The sequence below is a fragment of the Alligator mississippiensis genome, chromosome 6 (genome assembly GCF_030867095.1).
Source record: "Alligator mississippiensis isolate rAllMis1 chromosome 6, rAllMis1, whole genome shotgun sequence".
Lineage (NCBI taxonomy): Eukaryota > Metazoa > Chordata > Crocodylia > Alligatoridae > Alligator > Alligator mississippiensis.
Window position 1 is genome coordinate 74,885,598 of NC_081829.1, and position 18,053 is coordinate 74,903,650.

The window sequence follows — 18,053 nt, forward strand, 5'->3', positions numbered from 1 at the left end:
CGGTTTGCCGGTCCACGGTTCTTTCCAGTCTGGCAGTTGGCTGTCCTGTGGACCAGCAGCTGACTCTTCACAGCTGGGGGGTTGGGAACCCTTGCTCTAGGAAACCCTAAAATCCCACACACAAGTCTGAGAGGAAAAGTGAGTTTAACCTACAGGCAGGACTGGCTCACTTCATAAATAGATCCTTGCCAGGAGACTACATACAACAACCTGCTTCTGAAATGGGCAAGTTAGATACACAGGTAAGGAAGACCAATTTTGAGCCAGGCTTACAAGGGGCAGAAACACTTTACCTTCATTTTATACAGCTGTCCTCAAACCATTCTTCAGGGCACCCAAAATTTTAATCTTGAGAGAGTCCCTTATATCATCATTGTTTTATCTTAGTTTCCATATTACAATCCTATAGCAAAAGATTGCAACTATTTTGAAGAAATTTTCTTCAAACATGCATATCTTGCCAGGATTGAACAGAGCCACTTAAATGCTTTATAAAAATGCAACTAAAATGAAGTAGCTCAAATTCCTCTTTCTTCCTGCCACTAGATGATATGAGTTTTGTAAAAGGCCAAACTCATACATTTACATCTAATGTAATTACCCATGCATGAACTGCACACGTTTGAGAATTCAATGGTATTTTGAGACAAAGAGACCGATTCCCCACCATCCCCCCTTCCACAATCCTTGTTTATTCATCATCATAAATATTTTTTTAAATGCTGCTTTCAAAGATTTTTTTCTACATTTTTATCAATTTAGAATAGGAAAGACATTGAGTCTAGATGTGACCTACTAGTTTCTCCAAGCTGAAGACAAAAGAACTCTATAATATGGATATCTACTTTAAAATAATTCTGAGCTAATCTAAATACTTTCTTTAGAAATGGATAGGAAGCCAGCCATATTCTTCAGAGGAATCTGACTGAAGGAAACTTGAAGTAGAAGCTGCCCAGAAAGAGAATACCTGGTTTACTTTCAATAACTAAATACAAGTGAAATGCAGATAGCATATGCAAAAGTAAGTTTGAAAATCTAAACTTTTAAAACTTTGCAATATAGCAAAACCGCAAGATCATTTATCTTGGATCTAGATCTTATACAGGTACATGACATTTCTTTTTTTGAAAAGGTTTTCAAGTTCTATGCAACAATAATGTTAACTACTAAAACATTACTTTATTGTGAACCACTGGAAACCAAGAAAGAGTGCTTTTACTCATCTCTTTTCACTATTTCTTTTTTCTAGGTGGCAGCTGAATTATACTTTGTATTGAATTTTAAGCAGGCATGGATTGGGATTTTAGAGTAAGCAAAAAGGAGCATGTACTGTCATGATACTTAAAGAGTAAAGCTAACTTCCTAGTACATGCAGGCAGCTAACTGCATGGGGGCAGTTTCGACCTCTCCCCCTCATTACTAAATCAGGACTATGAAAAAGATACCGAAGCTATATTTCGATTTTTAAAAATGAAACAACTAAGGAAGTTCAGAGTATTTCAAATTCAAATAAATTTGAAAAATACTGAACACTTCACAATTTTCACAGTAATATAGTGTTCCGCTATCTTAAAATTAGTTTAAGAAAATGTGAATACAAGATTAAATTAATTCATCTGTTGTTTGCAACAGGCTGAGATCCCATCTCAATACATTTTGGAGGACTGAACCGAGTATACACTGCCTTTTGTTTCAGATGACAGGAAAGTAGAACAAGTTAAGGCTACATCGCCATCCAAATTACCTGTTGAATGCTTGAAAACACAGCATTCCTAGTTGATTACCTCCACTCTGCCATTAAACAACTTCAAAAAGCTTTAATGTATGCAATGACAGCCACAGTTGTGTGATGCACATTTTCCAAGTTTTAATAGACACAAAAGTGAGTCCATTGTACTTAAGACACTACACTGATTTCATTCTATTGCGTGTCCTGCTCCAATTACATTTCTCAGAGTACAGTATTGAGTAAAAGTTTCATAGCTTTAAAATTAACAAGTGTGTGAAATCTGTAAGTAAAATAAGCAGCAGCAATAATTTTGGGTTTGTTTGTTTGTTTTATCAAGAGTAGCTAACATTTTAAGTAATAAATACATTCCAATTTGTGGTATTTACTATTCCCCTAGTTCATTGCAGTATTACTTGTCAATTCTCTTGCTTTAGGTTAAGATATCCTTAAGACTTTCCTGTCAGCCTCACACCAGAAGAGTCTCCTAACTCCAGTCCAGGTGCCCGTCACCCTTCATAGATGATAAGCAGTGCAATCTGACAAGGAAATTCATCCTGCTGTCATGTATATGGCAACCACAAGATTCTCCTGGGGAGCATGTCAGGATGTTTACAGACTTCAGGAAACTCTAGGAGAACAGCTGTGCTCTTATCTTCTGTTACCTTGAAGAAAGTGAAAGAGGGAGAGGTTACTGCAAGTGGCACAGAACTGACCAATATTAGCTGAGAGGCACACGCTCCATACACTCCTTGGTTTCATTTAAAAATAGGCTGAAATTCTCCGGGTCTAAATTCACATAGCAAACTGAAGACTGTAGTTGTTACTGTTTTATAAAGAGACCCCTCAAGCTAACAGATTTTAAAAGAGAGCTGAAGCAATGTTTGGCAGTATTATTATTATTATTATTATTTTTTTTTTTTTTATGATAGCAGTCCTGTAGTTCTGTTGGTGAACAGAATCCGTCAGATACCTAGCTTAGTATTAAAAGAAACAACCCCCCCCTTACACACTATACATACCGCTTCCCAGTAAGAGAAATATTATGAACTAATTAACCAGAAACCTGTGCAAGAAGAGTCCTATCAAAAGTACTTAGAAAAAAGGCATAGCACCATATTGTCTTACTACCTGCACTTCTCAGGAAGTGGTGAAGCAAATGGAAGGTTTTTCTTGAAATCCAGTTTTGGAGTAACTTAAGTTTTTTTGCCTTGTTAGACAGGTTTATGATGCCAAATATCAACTGGATAATTTAGGGTCCAAGTGGAAAAAAAAAAATACATTTGACAAATCAAATGCACCTCTATAATAAAAAGATGAGAGCCTGACTTTCAAAACAAGATTTTTTTCTTTTTAGAACAGAAAACAACTATATTTCACATTTCAAGTTTAATGGTATCCTAAAATGAAGAGAAATAACTGCATGATATTTCCATCAGATCTGTTCATATTGCATGTTTTCTTCTCAGTATTCTTGGAGGGACATTAACGCTCCCAACATCCCAAATCCAGGCCTCTGAGCAGAAATCATTCATACCAAACTACATCAAACTGACACTGTACCATTTAACTGTTCTCCGAGAAATCAGACAGCAAACCAGACATTCTCGATGCTATTTGCATTTGGTTTTTCAAGTAAAAGTGTTCCAACATAAAAAGAAGCTGTGAACTCAAAATATTCAAGGTGTTGTATTTGCCACTCTGTTATGGAGCAGCGTCTGATAAAACCGTTAGGCAGAAGGCAAGATTGTGGAACCTGTCATCTGGTCTGCAGCAGTCTTGGGCAGACAACTCATGTGGTAGTCTTGGTTTGAAAAAATATACCCTTATTAAATATTGCCTATTCCAATCTTTCTGTTTTGTTAGCTTCGCTGTCCAAGATGAACTTACACTGTGCTGCAGAGTTGGGTTATATTTTAATGCAAACTATTTATCTCGAAGACTGACAGGAGTAAACACTACCCTGCTCCTTCACCTTTCTTAACTAGGCATATGAGTCAGTAGAGCAAGTGACAGAAAAGTGAGTGGAAAAACAGAGCAATGCAAGAGCTTAAATGTTAACACTTGTTAGTAGCAGAAAACAGGTCACCATGAAGAACTACAGATGCAATTCAAAACAGGCCTAACTTAAAAAAAAAAAAAAAAAGTATTCAGTAATCAGTCCTAACCCAGGTTGACGCCTAGTAATTCACAATGAGTCAGTAATTTAAGATTTATGGCCTCAGATTTGTTTCCCAATTAATAACTTAAGTGGATGTAATATTACAGCTTAAAGATGAAAGTTATTTTAAAACCAGATCATAATTTAAGCCTAAAAATTTTGAGTTACAAAACTAAACACTCCTAAAAATTATTTCTTTTCACATCCCCCATGAACATCTACACCAGGCACTACAATGTTTCAGCAAAAGTCTGTACTCAAGGATTTCATGCACACATTGGATACTGAGCAAATTCACAACAGCAAAAAAAAACAAACAAAAAACCAGTTGTTGTGCTACCAGTTTGTTGCAATGTCCTGCAGGTGGTTCTGTCTGCAGGGTGCAGGTGGTCTGTCTCCATAAGGGTGCAGAAGTTACCTGCAGCATACGTCTTGCAAAATGCAAACTCACAGTTTGAAAAGAGAAAAAGAGGTTAAATGCAACAGCAAGTAGGACTTTCAAAAGCACCAAAGTCAGTAACTTAGGTGCTTCAGATGATCCCACCCAGCTGTACCAAGTATGAATAACTAACATAATTTGCATTTATTTTGTTTGCAAACTTGTTTATTTAAAAGGAAACAACAAAGCTAAACTGAAGCCATTTTCCAAACTGAAGTTATCACTGAGCACCATTTATTTCATGATATAATAGGGAATATTAAGCACATACAAACCAAACAGGGGTTTCTGGTGTTTTGAACTGTTGAAAAATTACTATTTAAAAAGCCACCATGTTCAACACACCAAAACACTGTACTGTGAGATACTTTCAACATAAGACTGCAAACATTGTGCCCCCTCCCCTGTTCTCTTTTTAGAATTCAGCCTGTTCAAGGGTGTTGCTTGAAGAAATTGTTCCAAGATGAAGATCAGAGATTTTTTTCTTGTAGCTGAAATTTGATACTACTGGCCAAACTGCAAACTGGCTTTTACAATAGTTTTGATGAACTCTCTGTCCCTAAGTGGTGAAACCCTATAGCTTCTGCTCAGATTCAGCTACAGTTTTGGTGCCATTACTTAGTGGCAGATGCAATTACCTTGAATACAGGAGTGCATGGCTCAAAAATGAATTAGGAACTTTCTTCAAAGAGCAAAAATACCTACTTTAAGCATGCCTCAAAGTAGACTCACCAGTTTTGAAAATGCAACCTATGCTACTAGTGCAAGAAGATTTATCATACAAATAAAGCAAAATAGTTCACCTAGTTACATTGATGCTTCAGCTGTCTAGCACTCCCTCAAAATGAAGCTAGTTTGAATAACCTGATATTCAGGACACTGCCCAGTCCCTGAAGGTTTACACAACTATAAATACATACATGATACATCACCTGATTCAGGACAGCAGCATGATTAGCAGCTAGGGCACTGTACTGGAAGTCAAAACTAGGGCCTGAACAATTCATTTCAGTAGCTTATTCATGAAAACATACAGACCCGGGTTCATTAAAACTATCTGCACGTTCAGGATCAATTTGGCAAATGGTTTCAGCTAAGCAGAACAGTTTGAGACATTCTTTTTAAGGTTAATTTCATGAGTGGACTTGTGCAATGATGTCTTCCTCACATATTAGGGCCTGGTAGTTAGGATACAGAGGTGGGAGTCAAGTTCAAGACTACTCCAAATGAAGCACAGATGGGGCAATCACAGCCATCTCTTCCATTTTGTGAGAATCCTAGGGCCCAAGTGTGCCTTGCGACTCTAGCCCTTGATTTTATTAAAACACCTTCATGTGAAGCTTTCTTTTTTTAAAAAAAAAACAAACAAACCAAAAACAACAAATTGGTTCAGGTCAATCACAATCCCCCCCCCTTTTTTTTTTTCCTTTCTTGGCTAAACTCTCCCCCTTCCCCAGTTTGCAGTCCTTGTCAGGAAACCTAAGATCTCAGCAGCCTCACTTGTGACAGCCCAGGTAAGTAAGCCACTTGACTTTGTGCTTCGGTGCATACCTGCAGAAGAGTTTCACGTAACTAGATGTTTCATGTAACAATCTCATGCCTTGATTATGTTGAGCCTAGCTGTGTTGTTACCAGTGGTCCCTATAATCCTCATTAGATTTGATATTTATATTGCTGGAAAGGTGTGTAAATCTGAGCCTAACAATGTTGGACAAAAATCAAAAATTTCTAGTTTAAATACTACTGGGATTAATAGGTACTACACACATGCAATACTGCTACATTTACAATCAATCAGCAAGCCCTGCAACCTGTTCAGGGATCTGATATGTGAGCAGGCAGATGCACATTAGCTTGGAGGTGAACACTGAGAAGGATGCAATAGATGCATTTATACATACATACATACATACACACACAACATGCAATCATTATGTCTAGGATAACATTCAGCATCTTCACCAGGCTCTCAGCTGTGTTTGAGGGCTGAGGTCTAGTATGAAACTTGGGTAAAAAACAAAACACAAAACAACCAACAATCAAAAAACCCAAAACAAAACAAAAACCCCTAGTTATACACTACCTACAAAGGTTGGATTACCATGGGGAGCCAGGATAACATCCTGTTCCAAGAAGCAGTAGGCAAGCCCCTATTGACTCCAAGGTACACTGTTTTTACTGCCATGACGGACACTGTCACTCATAAAAGATTTCTCAGGCAGTAGAAGCTAGAAACATTATTCCTCAGCGAAGATTAGACAATGGGAGATCATGTTGGTCGAGCACTAGATCCATCACAAAAGCTGTACCTCAGCTTGAATACATTTGGAATATGGCAGTGGGCAGGAGGAGGCAGGTATGTGTGAACAAAACACAAAGGGGCCACGCTTACAAGACTTCTGTTGCAAAATTAATTCTATGTTGTACCTCACCAGCAGCGGTGTAGGGATACAGCCAGGCACCTGGGGAACAAGGACAGCAGCAACTTTTGGTTGCTGCCTCAATCACAACTGCCACTTGTTTCAGGCTCCTCTCTTCCCCCCCCACAAACAACCACATGGGGTGGTTGCCCTGGTCTAGGTTACACCACTGCTCACCAAGCCTTTTATATTTGGGATGCTGATTTTAGGTCACCACAAGGAAGTTCCCTCTCTCACCCCCTCTGTCTCTCTCCAGCTTAGTTATGCTACTTTTGTCTACTATTTGTTTTGCTTGTAAATGCTTTGCTATAGTAGACTGTGTTAAAAAAACTTGCTTAGGACAAATCTTCTCCTATAAGAAGAAAAAAAGACAAATAGAGAAACTGGTCAGGAATTATTCTCAGAAGTCATTTTACTATGCCATGTTATATTGATGCCTTAAGAGGAAAACTATTATTCCTCACACTAATTCACAAAAGAGAAATATTAGCTTTCATAGCTAAATGAAAATACAGAAGTAAAACATATGTATATCTTGGCCTGAAATGCTCATGGTTTTTCAGTGACTAGCAAGTTTAAGGGGCCACAAGTTGAGCACTCAAAGACATCCTTTAGAGCACAAGTAGGTCAGCACTTTCTGGAATTCATACCCTTAAGCCATCTCAAACTGGGACCAGCCAGGAAAGTCAGTGCCAAGCATCCTGTTTTAGGAGACTGTTGCTCACCATTCTTCATTTAATTAATCAGGAATGGATTCCAAATGCTAACTCACAAGTGACATGACTGTATGCAAACAGAGCAGAAAGGAAAGGTTTTTCAGCCTCTGACCAAGGAACCAAATAGCAGTAATGTACCTACAGGCTGCACACACACGTTCAAATAGTATGGGCAAATTCTCTTGGATTTGTTCTCCTGCTGGAGAAAAGTCATACACAGAAATGCCTGAACAGACATTTCAATGCAGAGCCCCTGAAGAGTGGAAAGCCTGAAGTGTTGATGCTACACACCTTGGGTAGGGAGCGGGAGAATGCCTTGTGCACACACATGCTCTGCAGATGTACTTGGTCTGCCTGCAGATAAATGGTAGCACTGCACAGAGCAGCCACGATTGGCTGACCAAGACTGCTCAGACACAGCCTGCATCCCTTTGAAGCTCACTGCGGGGACTGTGAGGGGATCATGTTCTGCCTCATGCTTATCTGGAACAGCAGAGTCCAGCAAGTGACATGTTCCTGGAGGGAATGAGGGTGTGGAGGAGAGAACGTGGATGGGAACAAAGCACCCTGGGTTGCTGGAGGACTGTGGTGTGGCTCCTCTCAGCAGAGAAACTGTACATGGCCTATATTTAATACCATGGTAGACAGCATGATTTTCCAAAATGGGCTAATTATTGCTACCCCAAAGAATTAAAAAAAAAGTTTGGAATCTTGGCTTCTTCATATTCTTGGGCAAAGGGAGAAAAAGTCACAAAATCTGCAACATTTTCTAAAAATAAAAGAAAGGATAGATCCTTATCCAAATCACTTGAGTTTAGGAGATGGAGTTTTAAGCAAAACATCAAATATCACAACAATTGGAAACACTATTGCGCCACTTCATATAGAGGCTGTTCAATTGACACCTGAAGATTAGAACCCTACACAAGTTGCTTACAGGGCTAAGGCTTAGCAGTGCAGTGATCACATCTGCATAGACTGTGTTCTGGGCTACTTATGTGGATCCAGTTACAGGATCCAACCTTAAGGCAGCAAGTCATACAGCTACAACACTGGCAAAGTCAGTAATTTGTCAATGTCACCTATGAGCTAGGAACAGATACCTCTTAATAAAAACGTCCAGAAATCTTCCTACAAACCAAGTGCCTACTCCCCCTCCTGCCCAACAAACAAGGATTGACTGAGGACAAAAAGATTATGCTGGAGAGACTGGGTCCTCATTAGATGCAATAAAAAGAAACTAATGTAACTGCACACTAAGCTACTGGTCAACTATGGGGACAGAATCTGATCTGGTACTCTACACTGCATTGGTGCATATAAGAAAAGACAGTAGGTAGCATATTCACTAGTGAGACTCAAATGTGTCAAAACAAGCTCATTCAAGCCACTGGAGTGATATACTGAGCGCTTTGTTATTGCTGAAGTCAGGAGGCAGACCATAGTAAAAAATCATCATGTATTGGGAGCTAAATCACATTCTGGGGAAGGATGACTATGCTAAGAAGGAAAGCAGCATAAAGGCCTTATACCTGCTCAGCCTAAACCTACCATTATATGCATGTCACAGCCGAAGACATTTAAGAGAGAAAGAGAGAGATAAATAAATAAATAAATAAATAATCAGGTATAGAAGGAAGCAGTTCCTGCTTACCAAGCCACGTGGCAATCCCTACCCAGGTGTAGCCAGGTTGTCAGCATTCACACTGCACTGTGTAACATTCACGACCTGAAGCTTTACCAGAGCATCCTAGAACAAGCTTCACCAAATGCTCCCCATTCACCCTCTGGCCCCAGAGGAAGGGTAAGTGGGCACAGATCCTAAACTTAGCTCATGGCCAGACTTCCTCAGGAAGGGCAGAATGCTGCTGCATATTTCAAAGATGAAAATAAACATTCAGCTTTAACATATGAACTTAAAAACAGAAAGTGAAAACACTTGCATGTTTCTTTAAAAAAAAAAAAAAAATACACCAAAAAAAACCACCCAAGTGTTCTAAGATAGTAGAAGTTTTACCACAATAAGCTTTAAGGCTCAACTCAGGGTCACTGATTCAGACTACAAAATGGGTCACGGATACAAATTTTAACTGTTCATCACCCACTGGCAGGTTAATAGTAGCAGTAACAGCTGACTCAAATTAGTGAAGCATCACATGGCAATCCTTCCAAAACCTAAAATACTTCATGCATCTACCCCTTGAAAAAGGCTTCTGCAAAACCAGTATGTAGGGTGGGGGCAAGTGACAGCTTTTGTAACAAGTTATTAAAAGTCTGAAGCCATCAGATACAGAAGTAACTTCTGGCATTTTTTATTGGAAAAGGTTGCTCTGTAACCAACTTCCCAGTTTTGTTTTGAGCCTTTTGTTCTTTATCCCTCCACAGACAGTTAGAAAGTCTCTTCTGTTCTTAAAAGGTGACTGTGCTGAACAGCAGCTATCCTTGCAAGAGGAATCTGAAAATGCTTTTTGGTATTTTGCAGTGAACTCTGTCTTTAAATTATTTCCCTAAGACACACACTGGAGATCTACTGAAGGAGACCGCAAAAAAGACTGAGGAAAGGCTTGTGAATTTTCATGCTTTATTTAGCATTTGAAAGGCCACTCATAGGTAGGGCTATAAAGAAGGAACAAACAGAAATGCACACTTAGGCAGGGACAAAAAATGATATTAACCCTAGTCTTCCCTCGTTTGGCTGGGGGGAAAATGTAAAGAGACCTTTGCTTTAACGAAACTCCAGCCCCCACCCCTAAGTCTTTATTCAGTGCTCCCCTTTTACATTATTTTGACTTTTTAACCAGAGACTAAAATTCCCTGTTAGACTGCTCAGCTTCAGGGCCTTTCACTCATTCTCCAATCAGAAGAGGAAGTAATGCTATTTCCAAGGTTAAGTGTCAAGGTTTTGGGGGGTTTGTTTTTGGAGATCTCATAAAGCAGCAAGAGGCACTCAATCTGCTTCCCTCTTCCTTCTTGGGTCACCTCCTAAAGCTGCAGTGCACATTCATACAACTTCCCAACATGAGGAGGCCATTTATATTTCTAACAAATGAGCAGCATCTGCAGCTGAACTAACAGATCTGCATAGCAAGAGGCAAATGCAAGTGCTGCAGAAAGCTGCTATTTCTCTAGTTTTCTCTGAACCTAATCCTTGCAGTATCAGATGCATCTGTAAGAAAAAAAAGTGAATTAGAACAATCAAAACTAGAAACATTTCTCTGGGGTTAAGTGCTTCTTAAAATAAGATCTGCTATTAAAAATTGATCTGCTCTGAAGAAATATAGTTCAACACCAATATAGTCAACTCCCTCCCTCAAGTTCTTGAGCAGTGTGAAGTACTATAATCAAATCATGAGGAAAGATAGCCCCCAACTGAAGAGTTCAGAATTGCCCCAGAGTTCAGCACTCCACCACAACCTGGACAATTCCATAGAGTTGCACGGCAGGAGCATCTTGTATTTGATTATCTTTAGGCAGCTGGATCACCCTGAAGGACAGAAACCACAATGTTTGCTGGAACTGGCTACACAAAGGAGTTTATAGCTGTGACCAAACAAGTGCACAGCTGCAAACAGCTTTAAAAATGGCCCAGTGGGTGAAAGTCTGACCCCTCATTGCATGAGGTATCAGATACAGACATTTCAAAATGCAGCATTTTTTTTTTAATAACTTGTCTGCTGAGCTCCCAGCCTGTTGCCATGTTCAGAATGGGGGGGGGGGGAAGGGAGCAGAGGGAGTTGAGTCTTGGGGGGGAGGGGGGGGGGTGTTCAACACCCCCTGGAGGGCAGGGCAGGTGTACTGGAATGCTCCTGGGAGGTGGGGGGTCCAATTCACCCACCCCACACTTCAGCACCAATTAGCCCAAAGAACGAGGTTCCCTGCGCTGCCTTTCTCCCCTCCCATTCTGCAAACAGAGAGCAGTGGCAGAGACCCCTGGCCTTGTTAGGCTCCCAGCCAGCAGCTAGCTTCCCCTCCACCCTGGAGCCAACAGTGAACTTCTGTTTGGTACGGGGTAACTCAAAACACTTTGTAAAAACCGTTCCAAGTTACAGCCAGGAGCTGCACTTCTGTCTGCACCCACATGACCTGGATCTTCCACTGATTTAAGGTCCCTTTGAGCCTAGCCAGACTATGACAGCACAAGTTAAAAAGCCTGTAGGCTGTTTTGTCACATGTTAAGAGCAAGGCTGGTGAAGAGTCAGGGCCCAACAATTAAAATGTGGGTGCCGAACAGAACATGGATAAAAGGCACTAAGGGGAGAATCAAGCCATGTATCCAACCTACTTGCCTCCAACTTCTCACTCCTCATTTTGTATAAACAATGCTCCATTATGCCAAAGGGAGCAGTCACTGACCAACTGCCCTTCACCACTAAAACATTTCTGCGACCTTCCTACCTTGATACATCACTGAAGAGGTGGTTACCCAGGCAGCCCGAGGAAGAAAAATAAACAAATAAATGCATAAAAAGTAGTGGCAGGACAAAGGAGAAAAGTGAAACTTTAAAATACAGTGATAAAAATAAGTGTGCTGTGTTAGCTTTCTCTAGTTGGATGGCAGGAAGGAGAGAGGGGCTTATGATTTTTAAAATACATATGCTGTCTTACATATGGCATATAAACATGGAATTATATTGGAATGAGTTGTATATGGAATATAAACAAACTAGAATAAAAATCTCCTAGCTCTGATAGTTTGTAACATTTAAGTTTGCATTTTTAGGGCAGTTTAATTTCCCTTTTATAGTGCTTTTAAATGGAAGCCAAATCAGGCTAGGATTATTATTTACTTACTTCTTAGATTTATACCCTACCCTATCCCAAAGGCTTAGAGCAGCATTTCATTTATTTGTATTTTTTTTGTGAAAGTATTACTAGTGTTTAGTGAAAAATATTGCCAACTGAGACGCATTAACAAACAGGTGAACATCAACAGGTGGATTGTTTATAGGACAGAAGCCATCACCTCCTTCTCACCATTTCTTAGCTGTACAGGCAGTCCAAAGGTGGTGAACCAAGGAGCTGCAGAACGGAAGTAAAGCCAAGGGAGCAGTCAGCAATTCTTACAATCACCTCAGCTGCTCCAATGTAATAAAATAGTTGGGAGGTGGGAGAGGTTCCCGGGAACAAAGTTTTTTCAGCCTTTCCTCCACCCCGCACCCTCTCCCTTATATTTGAATGATTCTTCTATGCACAGTGAGTCATCATTCGATACCACCCCCCCTCCGTCTATAACTAAGGAAGTTTTAGAGACATTTCCTGCTGTTTTCAACACTGGGTCAAGCTCCGATGTTGCTAAAGCCACTGGGAGCCCAAGCACAGTCAGGCTACAAGCTACTACCAGCATTTCAACCTGTGACAATAAAGCCAGTCTTCCACCTGAAGGACAGGGTGCCTAATAAGAGGTGGCTGCTGACAGATCTGTCTGAAGTATGGCTCCCACCGTTGCCCATAGGGGTGGAGCTGAAGAAGCATTAGCAACACTAGGCAACTTAATTTTAAAATGAAGTATTCCCCTCATGTACACCAGGTGTTGAACTGGAGGCAGAGGCTTAAGTTTGAGAAACTTCTACCCACAGAAATGCTTGCTTACAGATGGGGAGGCATTGTGGGAGGGCACTGTGTATTCCCTTGAGAGGCTGGATCTTTTCATCCATCACATCTACCTTTAGTGAATCTACCTTTGGTCCTTCTAGATTAAAGGAATTCCTTCTGTTGTTGAAGCTTGCAGAATTGAATAGGCTGGGTATTTAGTCCTCATCTTGTTAGGTAAGGCATTTATTATTTAGAGCACAGATCAAAAGGATTCATCTTCCTGGGCCCAGAAAAAAGATATTTTCTAGATATACACTTCATTCTGTCATGTCCTGGCTGGATCCCCAGGGCCTTAATTACTGTTTTTAATCAGTGACAAATAGTCAGCAGGGAGTAGATGTTATCCCCAAGATTCATTCCTAAACCACAGAACCAAAAGGGAGGAGGATTCATCCTTCCCTGGAGAGAGAAGAAAAAGCTGAAGACAGTTTCCAAGTTATTACTCCTGTTGGGACGCAGCAGAATCACCAACATGGTTAGAAAAGTTACCAAATGGTTCTTTTTTTAGGCTCTGATTTTCTCAAACTTGCTTTGAAGGAGGACAATGTGAGAGCAATATGAACTCCAGGGGCAGCTAAATGGAAATTTAAATCGTCCAATAATAGATGGGTGGAAAAATATCCCTCTGCAGTAATTCAAGTCAGTAGGTAAACTTAGACTCAGCATCTCTCTCTCTTTCTGAAAAGAAGAAAGAGGAAACAGGTAGCTGAACATGTTTAAATGCCTGCTCCTTTTTTCTACGGGGGGGGGGGGGGGGGGGGGGGGAGGGGGGGCATGAGACACAACCAAGCCACTGCCTGTAAATTTCAGCTAAATATATATCTCAAGAGATTGAAAGAAGTTTTCCCACAGGAAAGCTTCCCTCAGAGCTCAGGTGGGAAGTATTTTTGCAAGGAAAAATAAATAAAAAGTTTAAAAAACAAAAACCCAAAAACCTCCTAGTTTCCCAGCCTCTCAAGCAGAAATAGACAATGGAGGAAAAAGCCCGTCAAAGGAAACCTCCAAAAGGAGAAACAGAACAAATCATTCAAGAGCCACTGCTCAATATGCACAGAAAGATGTAAAAAGGGAACAGGTGCAGAATCATTGCATTTCCAGCCACCAGATCTCAACCATCAAATCAGTAGGACCAACCATCCTACTGCTAGCCATGAACAAGTTTTTAGAATTGGCTCCAAAAATCTGGTAAGTAACGAAGTCCATTCGCCTTAAATCCCAACTGCTTCATCACCTCAAGAGATGTGTGAAACAGCTCCCTATAGCATCATGACAACCCAGGTTATCACTTTTCATCCTGAACAGATGAGCTCATTATTCATAGTCAGATTAGTTGAGGGGAAGAAAATGTAGTGATGTTACTACGCACAATTTACAGGAATAGATTCTTGCCCACCATGGGTCCAACAACTTAGTACAAGTTTAATGAGGAAACACTCAACTGCGTGGAAGTATCTGTGCCTTCAGAAAATTAATGAAAAATGTTGTTAGCCCCCTCCCCCCCCCCAAACAAACAAACCAAAAAACTACCAAACACACAGCCCCACCTTCTAGGGAAAGGACATGAGTAACTAGTGACTGGACTGACAACTAATTCAAGGCAGCTGACAGTGTCAGTGCAGGAAAGGCTCATAGCTAAGCTGCCAGAGAATTTATTACACTTACGCCCTAGTAATGATGACTCATATTCACTTACATGGGCCACTTATACCCGACTCAGGAACTGCATGAGGGCCTTCAGTACCTACACTATCCGTCATATAATCCAAAAGTAAAGTAAAGTACCACATGCCTATTATTCCAAATTAAAAATTATCAGACTGAAGGGTTATAGAAGCCCTTACTCCCTATTGTAGAAAATGGACAGGATTCTTTGCAAATTAATACTGCAGAGCAGACTTACGACTTGCACAGCAGCAATGTGTAGCAGTAGATATAGGAACCTAGGGAAAACCTGGGAAAGTAACTTTCCATCGGCTAAAGGGCTAGTTATTTTTTCTCTAGAAACAGTTGGTGACCTGCCACCTATGGATATGAAAAATAGTTTCTCAAAAGACCTCAGATCTGTGGAGAGGCAGGAGTGAGACCCAAGGAACCAGTTATCAACAGCAGTCAAGGTATTCTTAAAAACTCCTATACAGACGTGCAGACTTCAACCTGAAAGGCACAAAAATGAAAGCACATGTAAAAGGTCAAAAAGAGCATATTATAACTCAGTGAGGGCCAACCTTTTTGGCAGGTGTGGCATACATTAGCTCTGCACTTCCCTTGACTAGCACTCTGATCCCTCTGCCTGATCTGCAGCTCCGTTTTCTGCCCTATTTGCCTCTGTGCTGCCTGTCCCGTCCCCAATTTGCCACATGCTACACAGACTGCCTGTGCCACTTGTGGCATGCATACCCATAAGTGGGGCACCCCCGTTCTACCTTACTTTCTACTGCTTCTTCCATTATTCTTTTTATTTGCACAAAATAAAAACCAGGTACCAATGCAAGTCATTCTGGTTTCAGAGACTGATGCAAGCAGGCAGCGTCTGTGATACCAGTAATCATGCCAAAAATGTCAGTTATGGGCACTTCTATGGAAGTGGGGGGCAGGGGAAGGAGATATGAAGACTTGGATGCAGCTTTTGCCAAACTTTAAAAGATTTAAGTCATATTCTGTAGGAATTTCAGTCATGTCAGATAAAGTGCTAATATAACTTATTGGCAGTGTGGAAGCTACCTGTGAATTTTTATACCATCCTTCAAAATGAAGTATTAGTCGACCATACCTAAAAGTAGCCCTGGTATGCTTATTTAGCTCTCTGCTCTGCCATAGATAATGAGCAATTTATTTCTCAAGCTGTTCCTGAAGTTCCAGAACCTCCAACCCGCATCTGCGTGGAACACTGATGTTGGGAAGACTTGACAACTTGCGGTTTTTGGTACAGTTATTTAGGTGGACATTTAAAAAGCGGTAAAAAGAAGTATGAAGTGCACCTTTCTGGAACAGGACAATTTTTGTACTATCCACACTCTCATTTACCAAAGCTACTCGGCATTAAGAGTCCAACTCAAAAATGTATTTCAGCAAGTCCTATTACTGCAATGCCTACACTTATCCTGCCTTACTTGTTGCAACTGTTAATATATAAAAAAGAAGCAGAGCTAAAATCTAAATACATCTAAATAAATGCAGTTTTAAATTTCCATGATGTATGAGTGCTTGGACTGTAATCTAAATTCAGGAAAACCTGAAGATATTTGATTTATGCAGTTTACAAAAGTGTCAGACTTTGCCAGCTGAACTTGTACATCCATAGGCAGATTATTAGACTCCTCAGAGTAACAACTTTGCTATCTGAAGGCTTGACAGATTTCCCCTACACTCTAGGGGAAATTGCAAAATTTGATTGTATTTCAAGTCCTGCACTGTATCTGCTCCTTTCAAGTTCCAATATCTGGAGCATTTTATCAGCGTTGACCAGTTCAACAGGACCTGAATTCACCATCTGGTTCTCCTTGCAAACAGCCCTGGCTGACTGCTCAGGAACCCACCGTCTCTGCCAGCTTCTCTAATGTCTCATCTGTACCTTCATCCACAGCACATTTGCAAATGCTCCCCAAAAGACACTGTGCAGGTTTACATGCGATTTGGCTGCTGGTTGAGCAGCTCCGCCAGCAGAATTTGTCAGCTCTTTGCTCCGGAGCTGGTGGGCCTGCAAAGCTACAAAGAGTGCCATAAGCTCCTTAGTCCAAACCAAAACAGCTTGCTGCGCTTCCAAGAAGTTACGCCTTTCAGTTACATAAGCTATTTCAGCAGCTGAACTTCTAATTCTTGTAAGCAGATAGCTCTAGTTTGCGAAGAGTGCCCCCATGTGCACTTAGATACAGCAGTCTAACAGAATATTTTACATCTGGGGTGGGGAGGGAGGAGGGAGAAGAAGGGTAGAGGTTGCAACACTTTTCCATCTCATAAGCAACAAGTTCAGATAGTAGATAGCCCATACACATCCATCCTTCTATCAGCATTACACAGGCCACATACCAGCTGTTTGTCTCCCCAGCTTGGAAAGGAGTCTGTAATACTCGGCAAGCCAGCTGTTCACAGACCAGCTTGCGATTGCATGTTGTGCTGCACTTTGCATTTGCAATGTTTAAGGTTTCCCCCCCCTCCTCTGGCTCATTCCACTGCCTCACCTTTAGTTATGTATGTGGGCTGACTAGTCTGTTCATATATACCCATTTGGTATTTCATATTGGCAGTTTGATTTGGTTAGAAAACCAGCACTGAAGTTTCCAAAATGTTCACCTTCTCAGCTGAAGGATACTGAATGCAAAAGGGATCAGTATTGGCAAGTGTTTTGACAACCTCTTCTAGGAGTGCAGTAACCACCACCACCCTTCCTGTTGTGAGAGGGCTACTATATGGGCCCCCCTTTTGGTGGTATTTTCTGTTCAGCCAGTAATACATAGAGCACATGTGCATCTTGCTTTGTGAACTGTTGGCAAGTAGTGCCAGTAACACATGCATAGGGGCCTGAAACATCTTGGAAGATGAAATCATAACCTATAACGTTCCCAACTTTACATTAGTACTTACTATATATAGCAAATACCTAATGTGATTCTGTTTTGCTATACAGAGCAAGATAGCTATTTTTTGTATTGAGTGACTAAATACACAAAAATTATGTTAGCAAACAGCAAAAGAATTAAGAGCTGCTAGACAATATGTCCTAACATGTTTTAAATTTTTAGTGCTATTGTGACTACATACAGTATTACTGTGGAGGGGGAGAAAAACTGGAAGATGCCATCATGAAAAACTATTATCTCCTGGGCTGAAACAGCAAAAGAACATGAGTACTATGAAGTTTCTGCATTCAGTTGGAGTTACTCTATGACAGTCTTACATTATTCCACAAAAGGCTTCAGAAGAGGAACATATAATCTGTTCCGAGTACCCACTCGGGAAACCCCATAGTTACGAACTTGTTAACAACAGATTTAGAACAGAA

At 40.6% G+C, this 18,053-nt stretch overlaps 1 protein-coding gene across 5 annotated transcripts in view; it reads right to left on the minus strand.

Moving 5' to 3' along the window:
* Positions 1–1,797: 1,797 nt before the first annotated feature.
* PWWP2B (PWWP domain containing 2B) overlaps positions 1,798–18,053 on the minus strand; it is a 38,282-nt gene continuing 22,026 nt past the window's right edge. For 4 of the 5 annotated variants that reach the window (XM_019482921.2, XM_059730013.1, XM_006261039.4 and 1 more), the window contains exon 4: positions 1,798–2,391. The gene's annotated coding sequence lies outside the window, so the exon portion shown is untranslated. Of the gene's footprint in view, positions 2,392–4,227; positions 10,629–18,053 lie in introns of all 5 variants that reach the window. The other variant, XR_009463093.1, reaches the window with a different exon arrangement.